The following is a 19,016-nucleotide window of genomic DNA, read 5'->3' on the forward strand; positions in this document are numbered from 1 at the left end:
TGTTTTATCACCTGGATAACCCACAAGTACAGAATTGTGATGTTCCCAATTAGTTTATGGCCCAAATTGAATGGCACAAACAACTTCCCTGAAGGGCAAGAGGTTGGGGCATCCCCCTGAGCCTCCAATACCTCCCACTCCAGGTTTGGGCACAAGGTCGAGACGACTACACCCTTCTGAAAAATGGGTACCGGGTTCACATGATCACTACCACTAGGGAAGCTGTTGATATGTTTGGCAGACTCAAGATATGACAGGTTTTTATGGTCTGTGATTACCGTAATGTGATAAACCGTGAATGGCACCATTCCTCCAAAATCGAACTTAAATGCCAAGAACTCTATGTTGCCAACATCATAGTTTCTCTTTGCCGAGGACAATTTCTTGGAGAAGAAGACACATAGACGCCATTTAGCAGGAGAGGAAACTTGTGACAACACAGCTCCAGGGAGTGGGAAAGCATTTCAGGATATAGCAGGAAATTACTTCCTAATGCAGTGGTCCTAACCTCAGTTTTATACCATATACTATCTGTGTCAGACAACACTGAGCAAGTCGTGCTGTGTCAATGGCATAGATGAAGATGGGGTTAGTTGACATACTGCAGATAAGCTCATGAGTAGAGTTGAGCGTGGTTCGCGGTTCGTGGTTCTCCAGTTCGCGGTTCGAGTGATTTTGGGGGCTGTTCTAGCTCGAACTAGAACTCGAGCTTTTTGCTAAAGCTCGATAGTTCTAGTTACGTTCGAGAACGGTTCTAGCAGCAAAAAGCCAAGCTAATTACTAGCTGGCTTTCCGCTGTAATAGTGCAAGTCACTCTGTGACTCACACTATTATGAAATTTCAGCGTATAGTGTGCGGGAACAGCGCATTCAGATCACTGCTGCTGGGATAATGGCGATTTTTTTTTTTTCCTTGTCTGCCTTCACTAAGCACGTGCGAGTAGTGGGGCAGGCCAGCATGTCAGCCAATCCCAGACACACACACAGCTAAGTGGACTTTTAGCCAGAAAAGCAACAGCATGTGTGATAGGATGTCCATGTCACATGTCCCTGCATTATAAAAACGGGTATCTGCCAGTCTGGACGCCATTATACCTTCTGCGTCTGGGTGTCAGTCAGCGCTGGCGTAGCTCCTGTCTCCGATACTGCTGTGTATGCTCTACACACAGCATTATACAGAATAGGGATAGAAGTTTCTATTAGCCCTTGTAAGGGCTAATAACAGCAGGCTCAGAGCCGTAGGTAACAGTCAGGTCCGTGAAAACAGATTTTAACAGCTACAGATAACAGCGTCTGTGTAGCTAAGGTCAGGGACTTCCTCGCTGCATTTCCCCATTAGGAGGGATAGAAAGTGAAGCTTATTTCCTGTACACTGACCCACAACCCTGCCACTGTACCCTTCTGCCCTTTACACACTCAAGCTCATTGTTACTAAGCCATTATACTAGCAAACACTGAGTAAACTTAGTAGCATCCTAAAAGTGGCTGTTGGACTTCCATTAGTGTCCCACTAGTGCAAATCTATTTGCAGCACCTCTGCATTGCACACTCAAACTCATTGTTACTAAGCCATTATACTAGCAAACAATGAGTAAACTTAGTGGCATCCTAAAAGTTGCTGTTGGACTTCCATTAGTGTCCCACTGGTGCAAAGCAATTTGCAGCACCACTGCATTGCACACTCAAACTCATTGTTACTAAGCCATTATACTAGCAAACACTGAGTAAACTTAGTGGCATCCTAAAAGTGGCTGTTGGACTTCCATTAGTGTCCCACTAGTGCAAAACTATTTGCAGCACCTCTGCATTGCACACTCAAACTCATTGTTACTAAGCCATTATACTAGCAAACAATGAGTAAACTTAGTGATATCCTAAAAGTGGCTGTTACATAGTTACATAGTTACTTAGGATGAAAAAAGACCTAGGTCCATCTAGTTCAACCTTCCTCCACCAGTTCTACATTTAGTCACTAAGTCATTTATAACCAACAATGTTTTGTCTACTGAGGAAATCATCCAGCCCTTTTTTGAAAGCTGTTATAGTATCTGCCATTACTACCTCTTGTGGTAGTGTATTCCACAGTCTGACCGCTCTAACTGTAAAGAACCCTTTCCTATTTAGGTGTCGGAATCGCTTTTCTTCCACTCGCAGTGAGTGCCCCCTGGTCCTTAGTACTGTCTTTGGAAGAAATAAGTCATGTGCCAGTCCTTTATATTGACCACACATGTATTTATACATATAAATGAGATCTCCTCTGAGACGTCTTTTTTCTAAGCTAAACATATCTAACTTTTTCAACCTGTCATCATATGGGAGGCCTTCCATTCCTTGTAATAGTCTAGTTGCCCGCCTTTGAACTGACTCTAACTTCTGAATGTCCTTTTTAAAATGTGGAGCCCAAAACTGGATCCCGTATTCCAGATGTGGCCTTACAAGTGATTTATAGAGGGGTAACAATACGTTGGGATCACGGGATCTAATCTCTCTTTTTATACACCCTAAAATCTTGTTTGCTTTAGCAGCTGCTGCTTGACATTGAGTGCTGCAGCTCAGCTTATTTGTAATGAGAATACCCAAGTCCTTCTCCTGTTCTGTAGTCCCGAGTTTACTTCCATTTAATGTATACGCAGCTATAGGATTACTCCGTCCTAGGTGCATTACTTTACATTTATCAACATTAAATCTCATTTGCCAAGTATCTGCCCATTCTGACATCTTATCCAGATCTTTTTGTAATATTGTACTATCCAGGTCAGTTTTTAATATCCTACATAGTTTGGTGTCATCAGCAAAGACTGACACTGTACTATCAATCCCATCCACAAGGTCATTAATAAAGAGAGTAAAAAGAATCGGTCCAAGCACAGATCCCTGCGGCACCCCACTGCTGACTATAGCCCATTTAGAGAATGTGCCATTTATGACTACTCTTTGTTTCCTATCTTTTAGCCAATTCCTTACCCAGTTGCATATTGTGTCCCCTAGTCCTTGCTTCTGGAGCTTTAGTATAAGGCTATTATGTGGTACAGTATCAAATGCCTTTGCAAAGTCCAAATAAATCACATCAGCTGCATTACCAATATCCAGGTTTGAACTTACCCCCTCATAGAACCCCAACAGGTTGGTTAGACACGACTTATCTTTCATGAATCCATGCTGTTTGTCAGTTATCATATTATTTTCTGCAATATATTTTTGCATGTCATCCCTTAAAATGCCCTCAAAAACTTTGCATACTACTGATGTCAGGCTTACTGGACGGTAGTTGCCTGGATCTACCCTCTTACCTTTCTTAAATATCGGTACCACATCAGCAATCCTCCAATCCTGAGGCACCAACCCTGTTACAAGTGAGTCTAAAAAGATGAGATACAGCGGTCTGTCGATTACGGAGCTCAATTCCCTCAATATTCGTGGATGAATGCCATCTGGCCCTGGGGATTTGTCAATGTTTAATTTACTCAGACGTAGGCGTACTTCATCTTGTGTTAAATTAATTATATCGGGTGGTGGACTTTGATTTTTCACTTGTTGAATGATCCCTGGTACAGTCAGTTCCTTGGTGAATACAGATGAGAAATGCCTATTTAATATCTCAGTCTTTTGTTTGTCCTCTATAACTAACTTGTTATTATATTTTAAGGGGCCGATACTATCCTTTGTTTTCCTTTTGGCATTAATGTATTTATAAAAGATTTTGGGATTTATTTTAATGTCATTGGCGTTTTTTGTTTCAGTAGCTAATTTTGCTTGTTTGATTTCTTTTTTACATTTCCTATTGATGTCTTTATACTCCTGCAATGCTATTTCTGTATTCTCAGCCTTTAAGATTTTAAATGCCCTTTGTTTTTGTTTTATTATACTTTGTACAGTCTTATTTATCCATAGTGGTTTCTTTTTATTCCTGGACATTTTATTACCAGAGGGTATACGTTTTTTACAGGACTCTAGCAGTATATCCTTAAACTTACCCCATTTATGTTCGGTATCCCCAGTTACCATGACTTTCTCCCAATCCACACATTTAAGCTCTTCCCTTAATTTGTTGAAATCAGCTTTCCTAAAATTCCAGGTTTTAGCATTCCCCTTTGAAATGTTCTATTGAATATTATGTTGAAGCTTACCATATTATGATCGCTGGTGCCCAAGTGCTCCCGGACCTGTAGATCTGAAATTGTATCTGGTCTATTTGACAGGACCAGATCTAGCAAATTATCTCCCCTGGTCGGTTCACCTACCATCTGAGAGAGGAAATGGTCTTGAATAGTAGATAAGAACTTTCAGCTTTTAGCAGAACCAGAAGATTCTATGTCCCACTGAATGTCTGGATAGTTGAAATCCCCCATAATAAGAACCCGATTATTATTATTAGCTTCCTTTTCAATTTGTTCCAGCATTTCACCCTCTATTTGTTCAGGTATGTTAGGAGGCTTATAGCAAACTCCAATTAGCATTTTTCCATTATTCCCCTCCCCATGTACATTTACCCATACTGACTCTACATTGTTGCTGTTCCCCTCAATGTCATCATACAACACAGGTTTTAGGTTAGATTTAATAAATATACACACCCCACCACCTTTTTGGCCTTTCCTGTCGTTCCTAAATGTACTATAACATTGTATGTTTGTCACCGAGTCATGGCTTTCATCCAGCCAGGTTTCCGTAATGCCCACCACATCATAATCCATGGTTGACATTAGAGTCTCCAATTCATTCATTTTGTTTGCAAGACTTCTTGCATTTGCCAGTAGACATTTAATCCTATTAACACCTTTATTACTCCTAGCCTCCCTACATTCCTTGTATGTCCCATCCCGCCCTAATCCTTCATTGACCCCTTCCGTCTCCCTGTCTCTATCTGCTCTATCTATCCCCTTATTTGCTCCACTACCCTCCCCCCCCCCGATCCTAGTTTAAAAGCTACTCCATCCGTCTGACCATTTTCTCCCCCAGCACAGCTGCACCTTCCCCATTGAGGTGCAGCCCGTCCCTTGTTGGACGTCCATTATTGTCCCACTGGTGCAAAGCTATTTGCAGCACCACTGCATTGCTCACTCAAACTCATTGTTACTAAGCCATTATACTAGCAAACACTGAGTAAACTTAGTGGCATCCTAAAAGTGGCTGTTGGACTTCCATTATTGTCCCACTGGTGCAAAGCTATTTGCAGCACCACTGCATTGCACACTCAAGCTCATTGTTACTAAGCCATTATACTAGCAAACACTGAGTAAACTTAGTGGCATCCTAAAAGTGGCTGTTGGACTTCCACTAATATCCCAATAGTGCAAATCTATTGGCAGCACCTCTGCATTGCACACTCAAACTAAATTGTTTCTAAGCCATTATACTAGCAAACACTGAGTAAACTTAGTGGCATCCTAAAAGTGGCTGTTGGACTTCCATTAGTGTCCCACTAGTGCAAATCTATTTGCAGCACCTCTGCATTGCACACTCAAACTCATTGTTACTAAGCCATTATACTAGCAAACACTGAGTAAACATAGTGGCATCCTAAAAGTGGCTGTTGGACTTCCATTATTGTCCCACTGATGCAAAGTTATTTGCAGCACCACTGCATTGCACACTCAAGCTCATTGTTACTAAGCCATTATACTAGCAAACACTGAGTAAACTTAGTGGCATCCTAAAAGTGGTTGTTGGACTTCCATTATTCTCCCACTGGTGCAAACCTATTTGCAGCACCACTGCATTGCACACTCAAACTAATTGTTACTAAGCCATTACACTAGCAAACACTGAGTAAACTTAGTGGCATCCTAAAAGTGGCTGTTGGACTTCCATTAGTGTCCCACTAGTGCAAATCTATTTGCAGCACCTCTGCATTGCACACTCAAACTCATTGTTACTAAGCCATTATACTAGCAAACACTGAGTAAACTTAGTGGCATCCTAAAAGTGGCTGTTAGACTTCCATTATTCTCCCACTGGTGCAAAGCTATTTGAAGCACCACTGCATTGCACACTCAAACTCGTTGTTACTAAGCCATTATACTAGCAAACACTGAGTAAACTTAGTGATATCCTAAAAGTGGCTGTTGGACTTTCATTATTGTCCCACTGGTGCAAAGCTATTTGCAGCACCTCTGCATTGCTCACTCAAACTCATTGTTACTAAGCCATTATACTAGCAAACACTGAGTAAACTTAGTGGCATCCTAAAAGTGGTTGTTGGACTTCCATTATTGTCCCACTGGTGCAAAGCTATTTGCAGCACCACTGCATTGCACACTCAAGCTCATTGTTACTAAGCCATTATACTAGCAAACACTGAGTAAACTTAGTGGCATCCTAAAAGTGGCTGTTGGACTTCCACTAATATCCCAATAGTGCAAATCTATTGGCAGCACCTCTGCATTGCACACTCAAACTAAATTGTTTCTAAGCCATTATACTAGCAAACACTGAGTAAACTTAGTGGCATCCTAAAAGTGGCTGTTGGACTTCCATTAGTGTCCCACTAGTGCAAATCTATTTGCAGCACCTCTGCATTGCACACTCAAACTCATTGTTACTAAGCCATTATACTAGCAAACACTGAGTAAACATAGTGGCATCCTAAAAGTGGCTGTTGGACTTCCATTATTGTCCCACTGGTGCAAAGTTATTTGCAGCACCACTGCATTGCACACTCAAGCTCATTGTTACTAAGCCATTATACTAGCAAACACTGAGTAAACTTAGTGGCATCCTAAAAGTGGTTGTTGGACTTCCATTATTCTCCCACTGGTGCAAACCTATTTGCAGCACCACTGCATTGCACACTCAAACTCATTGTTACTAAGCCATTACACTAGCAAACACTGAGTAAACTTAGTGGCATCCTAAAAGTGGCTGTTGGACTTCCATTAGTGTCCCACTAGTGCAAATCTATTTGCAGCACCTCTGCATTGCACACTCAAACTCATTGTTACTAAGCCATTATACTAGCAAACACTGAGTAAACATAGTGGCATCCTAAAAGTGGCTGTTGGACTTCCATTATTGTCCCACTGGTGCAAAGTTATTTGCAGCACCACTGCATTGCACACTCAAGCTCATTGTTACTAAGCCATTATACTAGCAAACACTGAGTAAACTTAGTGGCATCCTAAAAGTGGTTGTTGGACTTCCATTATTCTCCCACTGGTGCAAACCTATTTGCAGCACCACTGCATTGCACACTCAAGCTCATTGTTACTAAGCCATTACACTAGCAAACACTGAGTAAACTTAGTGGCATCCTAAAAGTGGCTGTTAGACTTCCATTAGTGTCCCACTAGTGCAAATCTATTTGCAGCACCTCTGCATTGCACACTCAAACTCATTGTTACTAAGCCATTATACTAGCAAACACTGAGTAAACTTAGTGGCATCCTAAAAGTGGCTGTTAGACTTCCATTATTCTCCCACTGGTGCAAAGCTATTTGAAGCACCACTGCATTGCACACTCAAACTCGTTGTTACTAAGCCATTATACTAGCAAACACTGAGTAAACTTAGTGATATCCTAAAAGTGGCTGTTGGACTTTCATTATTGTCCCACTGGTGCAAAGCTATTTGCAGCACCTCTGCATTGCTCAATCAAACTCATTGTTACTAAGCCATTATACTAGCAAACACTGAGTAAACTTAGTGGCATCCTAAAAGTGGCTGTTGGACTTCCATTATTGTCCCACTGGTGCAAAGCTATTTGCAGCACCACTGCATTGCACACTCAAGCTCATTGTTACTAAGCCATTATACTAGCAAACACTGAGTAAACTTAGTGGCATCCTAAAAGTGGCTGTTGGACTTCCACTAATATCCCAATAGTGCAAATCTATTGGCAGCACCTCTGCATTGCACACTCAAACTAAATTGTTTCTAAGCCATTATACTAGCAAACACTGAGTAAACTTAGTGGCATCCTAAAAGTGGCTGTTGGACTTCCATTAGTGTCCCACTAGTGCAAATCTATTTGCAGCACCTCTGCATTGCACACTCAAACTCATTGTTACTAAGCCATTATACTAGCAAACACTGAGTAAACATAGTGGCATCCTAAAAGTGGCTGTTGGACTTCCATTATTGTCCCACTGGTGCAAAGTTATTTGCAGCACCACTGCATTGCACACTCAAGCTCATTGTTACTAAGCCATTATACTAGCAAACACTGAGTAAACTTAGTGGCATCCTAAAAGTGGTTGTTGGACTTCCATTATTCTCCCACTGGTGCAAACCTATTTGCAGCACCACTGCATTGCACACTCAAACTCATTGTTACTAAGCCATTACACTAGCAAACACTGAGTAAACTTAGTGGCATCCTAAAAGTGGCTGTTGGACTTCCATTAGTGTCCCACTAGTGCAAATCTATTTGCAGCACCTCTGCATTGCACACTCAAACTCATTGTTACTAAGCCATTATACTAGCAAACACTGAGTAAACTTAGTGGCATCCTAAAAGTGGCTGTTAGACTTCCATTATTCTCCCACTGGTGCAAAGCTATTTGAAGCACCACTGCATTGCACACTCAAACTCGTTGTTACTAAGCCATTATACTAGCAAACACTGAGTAAACTTAGTGATATCCTAAAAGTGGCTGTTGGACTTTCATTATTGTCCCACTGGTGCAAAGCTATTTGCAGCACCTCTGCATTGCTCAATCAAACTCATTGTTACTAAGCCATTATACTAGCAAACACTGAGTAAACTTAGTGGCATCCTAAAAGTGGCTGTTGGACTTCCATTATTGTCCCACTGGTGCAAAGCTATTTGCAGCACCACTGCATTGCACACTCAAGCTCATTGTTACTAAGCCATTATACTAGCAAACACTGAGTAAACTTAGTGGCATCCTAAAAGTGGCTGTTGGACTTCCACTAATATCCCAATAGTGCAAATCTATTGGCAGCACCTCTGCATTGCACACTCAAACTAAATTGTTTCTAAGCCATTATACTAGCAAACACTGAGTAAACCTAGTGGCATCCTAAAAGTGGCTGTTGGACTTCCATTAGTGTCCCACTAGTGCAAATCTATTTGCATCACTTCTGCATTGCACACTCAAACTCATTGTTACTAAGCCATTATACTAGCAAACACTGAGTAAACATAGTGGCATCCTAAAAGTGGCTGTTGGACTTCCATTATTGTCCCACTGGTGCAAAGCTATTTGCAGCACCACTGCATTGCACACTCAAACTCATTGTTACTAAGCCATTACACTAGCAAACACTGAGTAAACTTAGTGGCATCCTAAAAGTGGCTGTTGGACTTCCATTAGTGTCCCACTAGTGCAAATCTATTTGCAGCACCTCTGCATTGCACACTCAAACTCGTTGTTACTAAGCCATTATACTAGCAAACACTGAGTAAACTTAGTGATATCCTAAAAGTGGCTGTTGGACTTTCATTATTGTCCCACTGGTGCAAAGCTATTTGCAGCACCTCTGCATTGCACACTCAAACTCATTGTTACTAAGCCATTATACTAGCAAACACTGAGTAAACTTAGTGGCATCCTAAAAGTGGCTGTTGGACTTCCATTAGTGTCCCACTAGTGCAAATCTTTTTGCAGCATCTCTGCATTGCACACTCAAACTCATTGTTACTAAGCCATTATACTAGCAAACACTGAGTAAACTTAGTGGCATCCTAAAAGTGGTTGTTGGACTTCCATTATTCTCCCACTGGTGCAAACCTATTTGCAGCACCACTGCATTGCACACTCAAACTCATTGTTACTAAGCCATTATACTAGCAAACACTGAGTAAACTTAGTGGCATCCTAAAAGTGGCTGTTGGACTTCCATTAGTGTCCCACTAGTGCAAATTTATTTGCAGCACCTCTGCATTGCACACTCAAACTCATTGTTACTAAGCCATTATACTAGCAAACAGTGAGTAAACTTAGTGGCATCCTAAAAGTGGCTGTTAGACTTCCATTATTCTCCCACTGGTGCAAAGCTATTTGAAGCACCACTGCATTGCACACTCAAACTCATTGTTACTAAGCTATTATACTAGCAAACACTGAGTAAACTTAGTGGCATCCTAAAAGTGGCTGTTGGACTTCTATTAGTGTCCCACTAGTGCAAATCTGTTTGCATCACCTCTGCATTGCACACTTAAACTAATTGTTACTAAGCCATTATACTAGCAAACACTGAGGAAACTTAGTGGCATCCTAAAAGTGGCTGTTGGACTTCCATTAGTGTCCCACTAGTGCAAATCTATTTGCAGCACCTCTGCATTGCACACTCAAACTCATTGTTTCTAAGCCATTATACTAGCAAACTATGCTGCCAGTTTAAGGGCCGTACTTTCATTGTCAGCGATAGTTATTGTTGTTTATTCTGCTGTTAATAAAGATAGACCACCGCTGCAATCTACACCACCTCTTAATTTTTACTACCACATTTTAAGTGCACAATCTTGTCGCAATCAAAATGAGTGGCAAAATGACAGATGCTGGTGGAAAGGGGAAGAGGCGTGTTGGAAAAGGAAAAAAAGGGTTTGTCCATGGGGAAGGTGGCAAAGCTCCATTAACATCTGCTGAAGATAGACCATCTTCCAGAAAAAGTAAGATATATAGTAAGATGTGAACCTTTGTGACTCTGATTCAGGCCGTGAGGACCAAGTTTCTGAGCATAATGTTGACCCTTATTCACAAACTGTAACAGCTGTTGTTATAGACAATGAGGAACATACTGATGACAATGAGACGCAGATACCAGATTGGGATGACAACTTAAATATTGGTTCACGTCAGGAAGAGGCTCGGTCTGAGAGTGACGGGAGTGCAAACACAACGCTTGATGAGGAAGTTCTAGATCCCACCTACTGTCAGCCCACAGTCAGGCACTCGAGGAGGTCAACAGAGGCGGTGGAGGAGGATGCTACTGACGACATCGTTACCTTGCGCCTTCCTGGACAGAGGAGTAGTACTGGTAGCACGTCTACAACTGCATCCTCAACCACCACTCTGCCTCTGAGCACTAGTCGGGGGGGCTTAACAGTTCGCATGCCCTCTAAGCCTTGCCTAGCCTGGACCTTTTTTGACATAGAAAAAGATCGCCCAAATCAAGTGATATGTAAAATTTGTCGTGATTCTGTTAGTAGAGGGCAAAACCTCAGGAGTTTGACAACTTCTTCCATGAATCGTCACATGAATAAATATCATATGTCCCAGTGGGAAGCTCACCGTGCTGCAATGCGGTCTAGCGCAGTGAACCATCCACCGCCTGCCCCTTCAAGTGCATCTGCGCGCTCTTCATCTTCTAGGACTCTGGGGACAGCTGTCATACCTGGTTTTCCACGCACAACTTCCACCACTGTAACCGCAACAGGCAGTTTGCTTGGTAGGTCGTCATTTGGTTTTTAAGGGGAAACAAGTGCGTGTGTACAGCTCTCTCAGACATCGATAGCATCAACGTTGGATGAAAGCAACATTATGTCTACGCCTGCACTTACCTCACAAACCTGCATTTTTTCACGGACACCCTACTCACCACCGTCTACACACAGCAGCCAGATCTCTGTCCCTCAGATGTGGACAAATAAAAGGCTATTTCCTGCGACCCATGACAAAGCTAAGAGGTTGACTTTATCCCTCTGTAAGCTCTTGGCTACCGAAATGCTGCCTTTCCGCCTGGTGGACACACAGGATTTTAGAGACCTTATGTCTGTCGCTGTGCCCCAGTACCAGATACCCAGTCGCCACTACTTCTCAAAGAAAGGTGTGCCTGCGCTACACCAGCATGTCGCACACAACATCACTGCTTCCTTGAGAAACTCTGTCTGTGAACGGGTGCATTTCACCACCGATACTTGGACCAGTAAGCATGGACAGGGACGTTACATGTCGCTGACTGGGCACTGGGTAACTATGGTGATAGATAGTGAAGGGTCTGCTGCACAAGTCTTGCCGTCCCCACGACTTGTGTGTCAATCCTCTGTCTGTCCACGTTCCGCCACTGCTTCTGTCTCCTCCACCTCGTCTGGGTCCTCCACCTCCGCCTTAAGCCTGCCTGGTCAGGCCACCAGCGTTATAACTGTGCAGAAGGAATCACGCACCCCTCATTACTATGCTGGCAGCAGAGCACAATGGCATCAGGCAGTCTTTAGCTTGAAAATAAGCTTGGAAATGTGAGTTACACAGCGGCTGAGTTGTAAGCAGCTCTGGAGACTGAGTTTAATAAATGGTTGTCTCCACTCAACCTGCAGCCTGGTAAGGCCGTGTGCGACAATGCTGCAAACCTGGGTGCGGCTTTTCGCCTGGGCAAGGTGACACACGTGCCTTGTATGGCTCACGTGTTGAACCTTGTTGTCCAGCAATTTTTAACACACTATCCCGGCCTAGATGGCCTTCTGCACAGGGCACGAAAACTGTTCACTTCCGCCGTTCAACCACCTCTGCTGAGCGACTTGCATCGCTCCAGAAGTCTTTCAGCCTGCCGGTTCATCACCTGAAATGCGATGTGCCAACACGCTGGAATTCGACTCTCCACATGTTACAGCGACTGTGGCAGCACCGTCGAGCCCTGGTGCAATACGTCATGACGTATAGCCTGGGCCAACGAGATGCAGAGGTGGGGCAGATCACCCTGATGGAGTGGTCTTAGATCAAGGACCTATGCACCCTTCTGCACAGTTTCGACATGGCGACGAATATGTTTAGCGCTGACAATGCCATTATCAGCATGACAATTCCAGTCATTTACATGCTGGAGCACACGCTAAACACTATTCGGAGTCAGGGGGTGGGACAACAGGAAGGGGAGGAACTACAGGAGGATTCATATGCGCAAGACACAACAACATCACCAAGGTCCAGACGTTCATCATCACCAAGGAGGCAGGCCTGGGACCATGGGGGACAGGGATCAACAAGGGCGCATAGTAGCAGGCGAAATGTTGAGGAAGGTGCAGGAGAACATGAAGAAATGGAGGACAAACTGTCCATGGACATGGAAGACTCAGCGGATGAGGGAGACCTTGGTCAAATTTCTGTTGAAAGAGGTTGGGGGGAGATGTCAGAGGAAGAAAGAACGGTTAGCACGTCTATGCCATAAACACAGCGTGGACTTGGTCCACATGGCTGCGCAAGACACATGAGCGCCTTCTTGCTGCACTACCTCCAACATGACCCTCGTATTGTCAAAATTAGAAGTGATGATGAGTACTGGCTTGCCACACTATTAGATCCCCGGTACAAGTCCAAATTTTGTGACATAATTACAGCCATAGAAAGGTACGCACTTATGCAGGAGTATCAGCAGAACCTGTTACTCGATCTTAGCTCGGCTTTTCCACCAAACAACCGTGGTGCAGGAAGTGAATCTCCCAGTTGTAACTTGACAAACATGGGACGGTCTCGTCATCTTCAACAGTCTACCCGTACCAGTAGCACCGTATCTGGTGCTGCTAACAGCAATTTTATTGAATCTTTTCATAATTTTTATAGACCCTCCTTTGCAAGGCTATCAGAGACAACAAGTCTGACACATAGTCAATGGCTGGAGAGGATGATACAGGAGTATCTCCAAATGAACATCGATGACATGACTTTGCAAATGGAGCCTTGCTCATTTTGGGCTTCAAATCTTGAAAAATGACCAGAGCTCTCCACTTACACCTTGGAGATTTTGTCATGTCCAGCTGCCAGCGTTGTCCCTGAACGTGTCTTCAGTGCTGCTGGGTGTGTGCTGACAGATAAGTGCATCCGTCTGTCCAGTGACAATGTGGACAGACTAACGTTCATCAAAATAAACAAGTCATGGATCCACAAGGAAATTACTACCACTGTGTCATCCTGAGGAGAGTAAATGCTTGTGGATTTTGAATGTGCTTGATGCAAATCTACCTGTGAAGTGTACAACTGAGCCCAAGTGCTACCATTGAAGGGGTGGGTGTGTGTGGGGCCCAATTTTTGGAAAAAAGGGAGACTCCACTTGCTTACATTGTTTTTAAAAATGATCCAAGATGAACAGAGCTGGGATCAGGAAAGACTTAGCTACCTACCCAGGTGTCATCCTGGGGACGGTTAAGGATGGCGTATTTTTGAATGTGATTGATGCAAATCTACCTGTGAAGTGTACAACTGGGGCACAAGTGCTGCCACTGAAGGGGTGGGTGTGTGTGTGGCCCAATTTTTGGAAAAAAGGGAGACTCCGCTTGGAGTAACCTTGCGGTGTTTAACATGATTTTAGAAGGGCATGCCATGCCTATATCAGTGTCTCCTCCTCTTTTTCCTTGTCCAGCTCTTTTTTTTTCGCATGTGTATATGTCCTTGTCACTTTCCCATGTGTTTGTGTTGTGTTGTGAGTTGGTTGTCACCTTTTGGACACCTTTGAGGGTGTTTTCTAGGTGTTTTTATGTGTTTGTGATTGCCTCCCATTGTTTCCTATGCGGTTCGAGTGGTTCTCCAAACCGGTTCGCCGAACCGAACTCAATCGAGACCTCCGTTCGGCGAACCGAACTTGAGCCGAACCGCGACCGGTTCGCTCATTTCTACTCATGAGCTCTTAAAAACAGAGAATCCACCATGCTGACTTTTGCTCCACTGTCCACAAACACATGCTCTCTAGTACCACCTCTGCTGTCAGGACAAAGCAAGATTTACATTTGGAAGACAAACACACTCCCTGATTGTCTATCCCGACAAAACCAAGGGTAAGCCAAGTTCCAGGTTTTTTTTTATCTACTTTGGAACTGAGGGACAGACTCCAACAAATGACCTATTTTACCACATAAAATAAACCACCTTTTTTTTGCGAATTTTAGTGGGAACATGCAAACTAGTGGCTCCCCCTAGTTGCAAGGGTTCTTCTAATCCCATGAGTGATGGTTCACCCCCAGACTAATCCTCCCCGAGAAACAGTCTCCAGGAAGAAAGGTCTAACCAATCTTGGAGGCGTCTGTCCACACATATAGCCAAGGATATGGAAACATCCATGGACTCGGGAGTTCAATAAATCATCAAGGCATTTTCTTTTTCTCTGAACGGCCTTGACAGATTTGGCTTCTGAGAGCAAGGTCATTCCATTTAGTGTCGGATGCCCACATACGAAATTCTGAAGAACACGTCTCCGCTGACTGATCTCCCTGCTGAAAGGGGACACAGTCTGGACAGCCAAGGAGACTCGGTAGAATCATCATAGATGAGACCAAAGATCTCAAAAAATTAATCCATCAACCGGAGTCAACCGGAGCCATGTGGCAAAGAGAAAGTCCAGGATTGCGGATCCATTTACAACAGTGAGATCACAATCCTCACCCACTGTTCCTACTCTCCAAGGGAATAAGGCCAAAGCCTACAGTACAGTTTAAAAGCGTTCTTAAAAACAAAAAAAAGTCTCTACCCTCTGCAAACCTGTCTGGGAGAGCAATATTAGCCTCTGGTTGGACCTGCCTACCCGCAGATTTCCCAACATTAGGAGTCTGTGTCTGGTGCTGCACAGCTAACTTAAGGTTTGCAACCTCTAGTGACAAACCCTGCTGCTGAGCCAAGGCAGCACCAGGATTCATGAGAAAAAAAATCCTATTTTTATTTAAAGAAGAAAAAGTGTCAGTTGTTTTTGTTTGTGCAGCTGGTAATAATGTTACTCTACGTACGGGGAAGTACCAAGCGAGCAGCAAAAAGTAAGGGAAGGGGACCCCTGTATCTAGGGAAGGGTGAGATGGGGACCTGACAAAACTTACTGCTGGTTCCTGGGGTCCCTCACCACCCTTGATAGGTTCCAAACCTATGCACCGAGCCAGATACCTGACCCTAAGTACCCATAGTGCTGGATTCTAAATAAGGAATTGGTGGGATGAGCTCTTCGTCAACCCCACTAAACACTAAAGTTAGACACAAGGAGGACACATTGGGGAAAAGGTGTGAACTACTTATCCACAGATGATTCAGGCAGAAATTTAGCAAAGCTGCAGCAACAATACTACAGATGAGTGCCAGCCACCTGCTTGCAATCAGAGCTAGAACGAACTGAATAATATTAGCAGCACCAGTAAAATGAAGAAGTCTATACACGGGGCATGACAGGGGTTAGAGCATTATTATGACCCTGGGATTTGCCACTGGTCTTACAACCTGTGATATTTCGTCTATTGATTGTTGCTCTGCTCAATCGTGGAGAAGGATCGGGTGAGATCAATTACAATTTTCATCCTTTATATTGACTGTATGTTTTGCGCTGCACTTTATGCTTATTCATGATTTTATATATATCTATTAATAGTTATGCTTCAGTCCACGCTATATTGTATACATCAATAGGACTCGTTGGCATTTTTTGACTCTGCTTTGCAGAATTTGCTTTTGCATAGTGTTTGCTTATGACTATTATTTAAATCTTTCCTTTAAAATCCGTGTTTACCAGAGGGGCCAGGAGCAAGACCAGAGCGATCAATGATTTAATATTTTTGTTCAAACGCATTTTTTATATTCACTTTATTTAAGCATTAGGGGTGATCAAATACCTCAAATATTTCGGCTACGCCCATATTCGACAAATAGGTCGGCGCTATTTGACTACTTGTGAATATTTGATGCACAATGTAAGTCTATGGGAAACCCGAATAGTTGAAGAATAGACTTACATTGCGCATCGAATATTCGCATAGCGGCGACCTATTCGTCGAATATTCGCGAAGCCGATTATTGCCGAATATTTGTGATATTCGATCATCCCTATTAAGCATCAATTGTTTATTATAATACTATTGTTTTTGCCTTACATTTTTAAAAACATATACAATTATTTCCTAGTATTGTGGCACAAAGAACAATTATAAAGGTAGACTATAACTCTGTAGATGGCCTTGTTTTTGATACTTAAATGGATTTAGACTTATTGAAATGGTCTTCAAGTCAAGCATGACTGCAAATTGTAAATACAAATTCTTGAGAGCATGAATATGAAGACATTTCAAACCCCTATGTCTGGTCTTATGTCTTCTGAGTGGGAGACTATTAAATTGCTTTGCAGAGTTCATTTTTCAAAGCTGGTGGATTTTGAGAGAACACTACTATTTCTAAATGCAAGTACAATCCTTTCTGCCTACTAAAATACTTAGTTACATGCATGACCATGTTCCTAAACTAGAATCTGAAAGTTTCACATTTCTCTGCCCCACTTCATGGCCTCGGCTGGCAGTTTTTTCAACCTACAAACTCTCCGTTAAATAAGTCGTGCTGCTTGTTTCGTGAAATATAATTATTTCTACTCCAACTATTGCCTTTGCTGAAACAAATACATTTTCATTGATATTCTGTTCTGCTGCACAATTGAAGCGCAAACAGATGTGAAAAGAGGAACGAGATAAAACAAAGCAGCCAGCAGAAATAGTTTATTTTGTTTATTAGTCTTGATGAATTTCATTCTTTAATTGATCTCACTTCCACATTGCACTGAGCAGAGCAGCTGCTGTGTTATATGTACCTCAGATGGATCATCATCATTACGTGCTCGCACTTTAATAAACTGTCTTCATTTGACTCACATATTCTGCTTTCAGGAAAAGTGTTTAACAACAAACAACATCTTTGGGTAAGAGCCTCAAGAAATAATTACAAAAAATAAATAGCTATCTGTGTGGCATATGTAATTCCAATTTACTCTTTTTTCTTCTAAAATTTGTTGCACAACAGCTATGGATATAAATATTCATCCCCTAGCCTTGGTAAAGGAAGAAAATCAATAGAATTTACTAGTAATTTAAGTATGTAATTAAAATATTAGGCAACACTTATTTGCAGAATGCATTAACCTTGTTAATAAATTAGTGCATGATGAAGTTTTCAAACATACATTTTGTAGCATTTCTTGGACTTTAAGGCCTAAGACACATGGCGTGTAAATCGGAGCGAGTGCGATGCGATAAAACATCGCATTCCACTCAGACCAATATTAGCCTATGCGTCAGCCCCCATGAGTGATTATTTTCTCAGCCCTAATCAGACCGAGAAAACAATCGCAGCATGCTGTGACTGTAATGTGATCTAGGTTTCTCTCGCACCCATTCAAGTCTATAAGGCGAGAGAAACATCGCACTGCACTCACGTTACACTGGTGTACCGCAAGTGCAGGGCGAGAATGGCAATAGCCAGCTACTGAGGAGAGAGGGAGATAACTCCCTCCCTCCCCTCCTCAGCGCTGGCCCTCCCTTCCTCAGTGCTTGCCCGCCCCTCCTCAGTGCCGGTCCGCCCCTCCTCAGTGTCGGCCCAGCCCCCGCAGCTGTGGTCCGATCGCATGATCAGACCTCAGTCTCAGTGTCACTCGCATGACACTCCTCCTGCAGTGCTGCCAGCGTGAACCAAGTGTCATGTGAGGAACGCAGTAGGTCCCCGTGTGGCCCCGGCCTCACCTATAAAATGAAGATGGGCTTCTGATAGGATTAGGTAGTCACTGCGTTTAGGCAGAGATTACATAGTGGCTGAGCATATCCAAAGCTCACTATTCCAGTTTAACGGAGGTACAGATTTAGCAGTTCCTTAGCGATTTATTCATGTGGGGCAGTCTGCCGCTTTTGTAGCATACTTGCTATTAGATCAGGAGTACCACTCATTTTCTCCGCATGCAAGTGCATAGACTACAAGAAATGACAAATATTACAACCTCATATAAGCCAAAGACCACATTCTGTATGAAAAAAGCCAAGAAAGTTTAAGTGGAATGGAATAAGCTTGACTATCTCTTCATTCAGAGGGCCTGATCCACAAATTGAATGTGGTATTTCAATCTCTAAGATCCTATCCCAATATGTAGTAGATAGAATAATATTAGCAAACACCCCAAATTAGAAATGTAGTATAATTCTCCTGATTACCTATGTCTCTTACCTCATGTGTAGGAGATGATAGCTTAGGGATCCATGGTTATGAGCAATCAAATAGTGACAGTTAATAGCTTGTGGTTGTAAACATGGATATCTAAGCTACTTTAATACCCTGCACATGTGGCAAGCTGTAATGCCAGCATCCCTGTACTATCTTGCCTTCCCTCGTTGGAAAGGTAGCCGAC

Source organism: Anomaloglossus baeobatrachus, chromosome 3 (assembly GCF_048569485.1).
Source record: "Anomaloglossus baeobatrachus isolate aAnoBae1 chromosome 3, aAnoBae1.hap1, whole genome shotgun sequence".
In the NCBI taxonomy this organism is placed as follows: Eukaryota; Metazoa; Chordata; class Amphibia; order Anura; family Aromobatidae; genus Anomaloglossus; species Anomaloglossus baeobatrachus.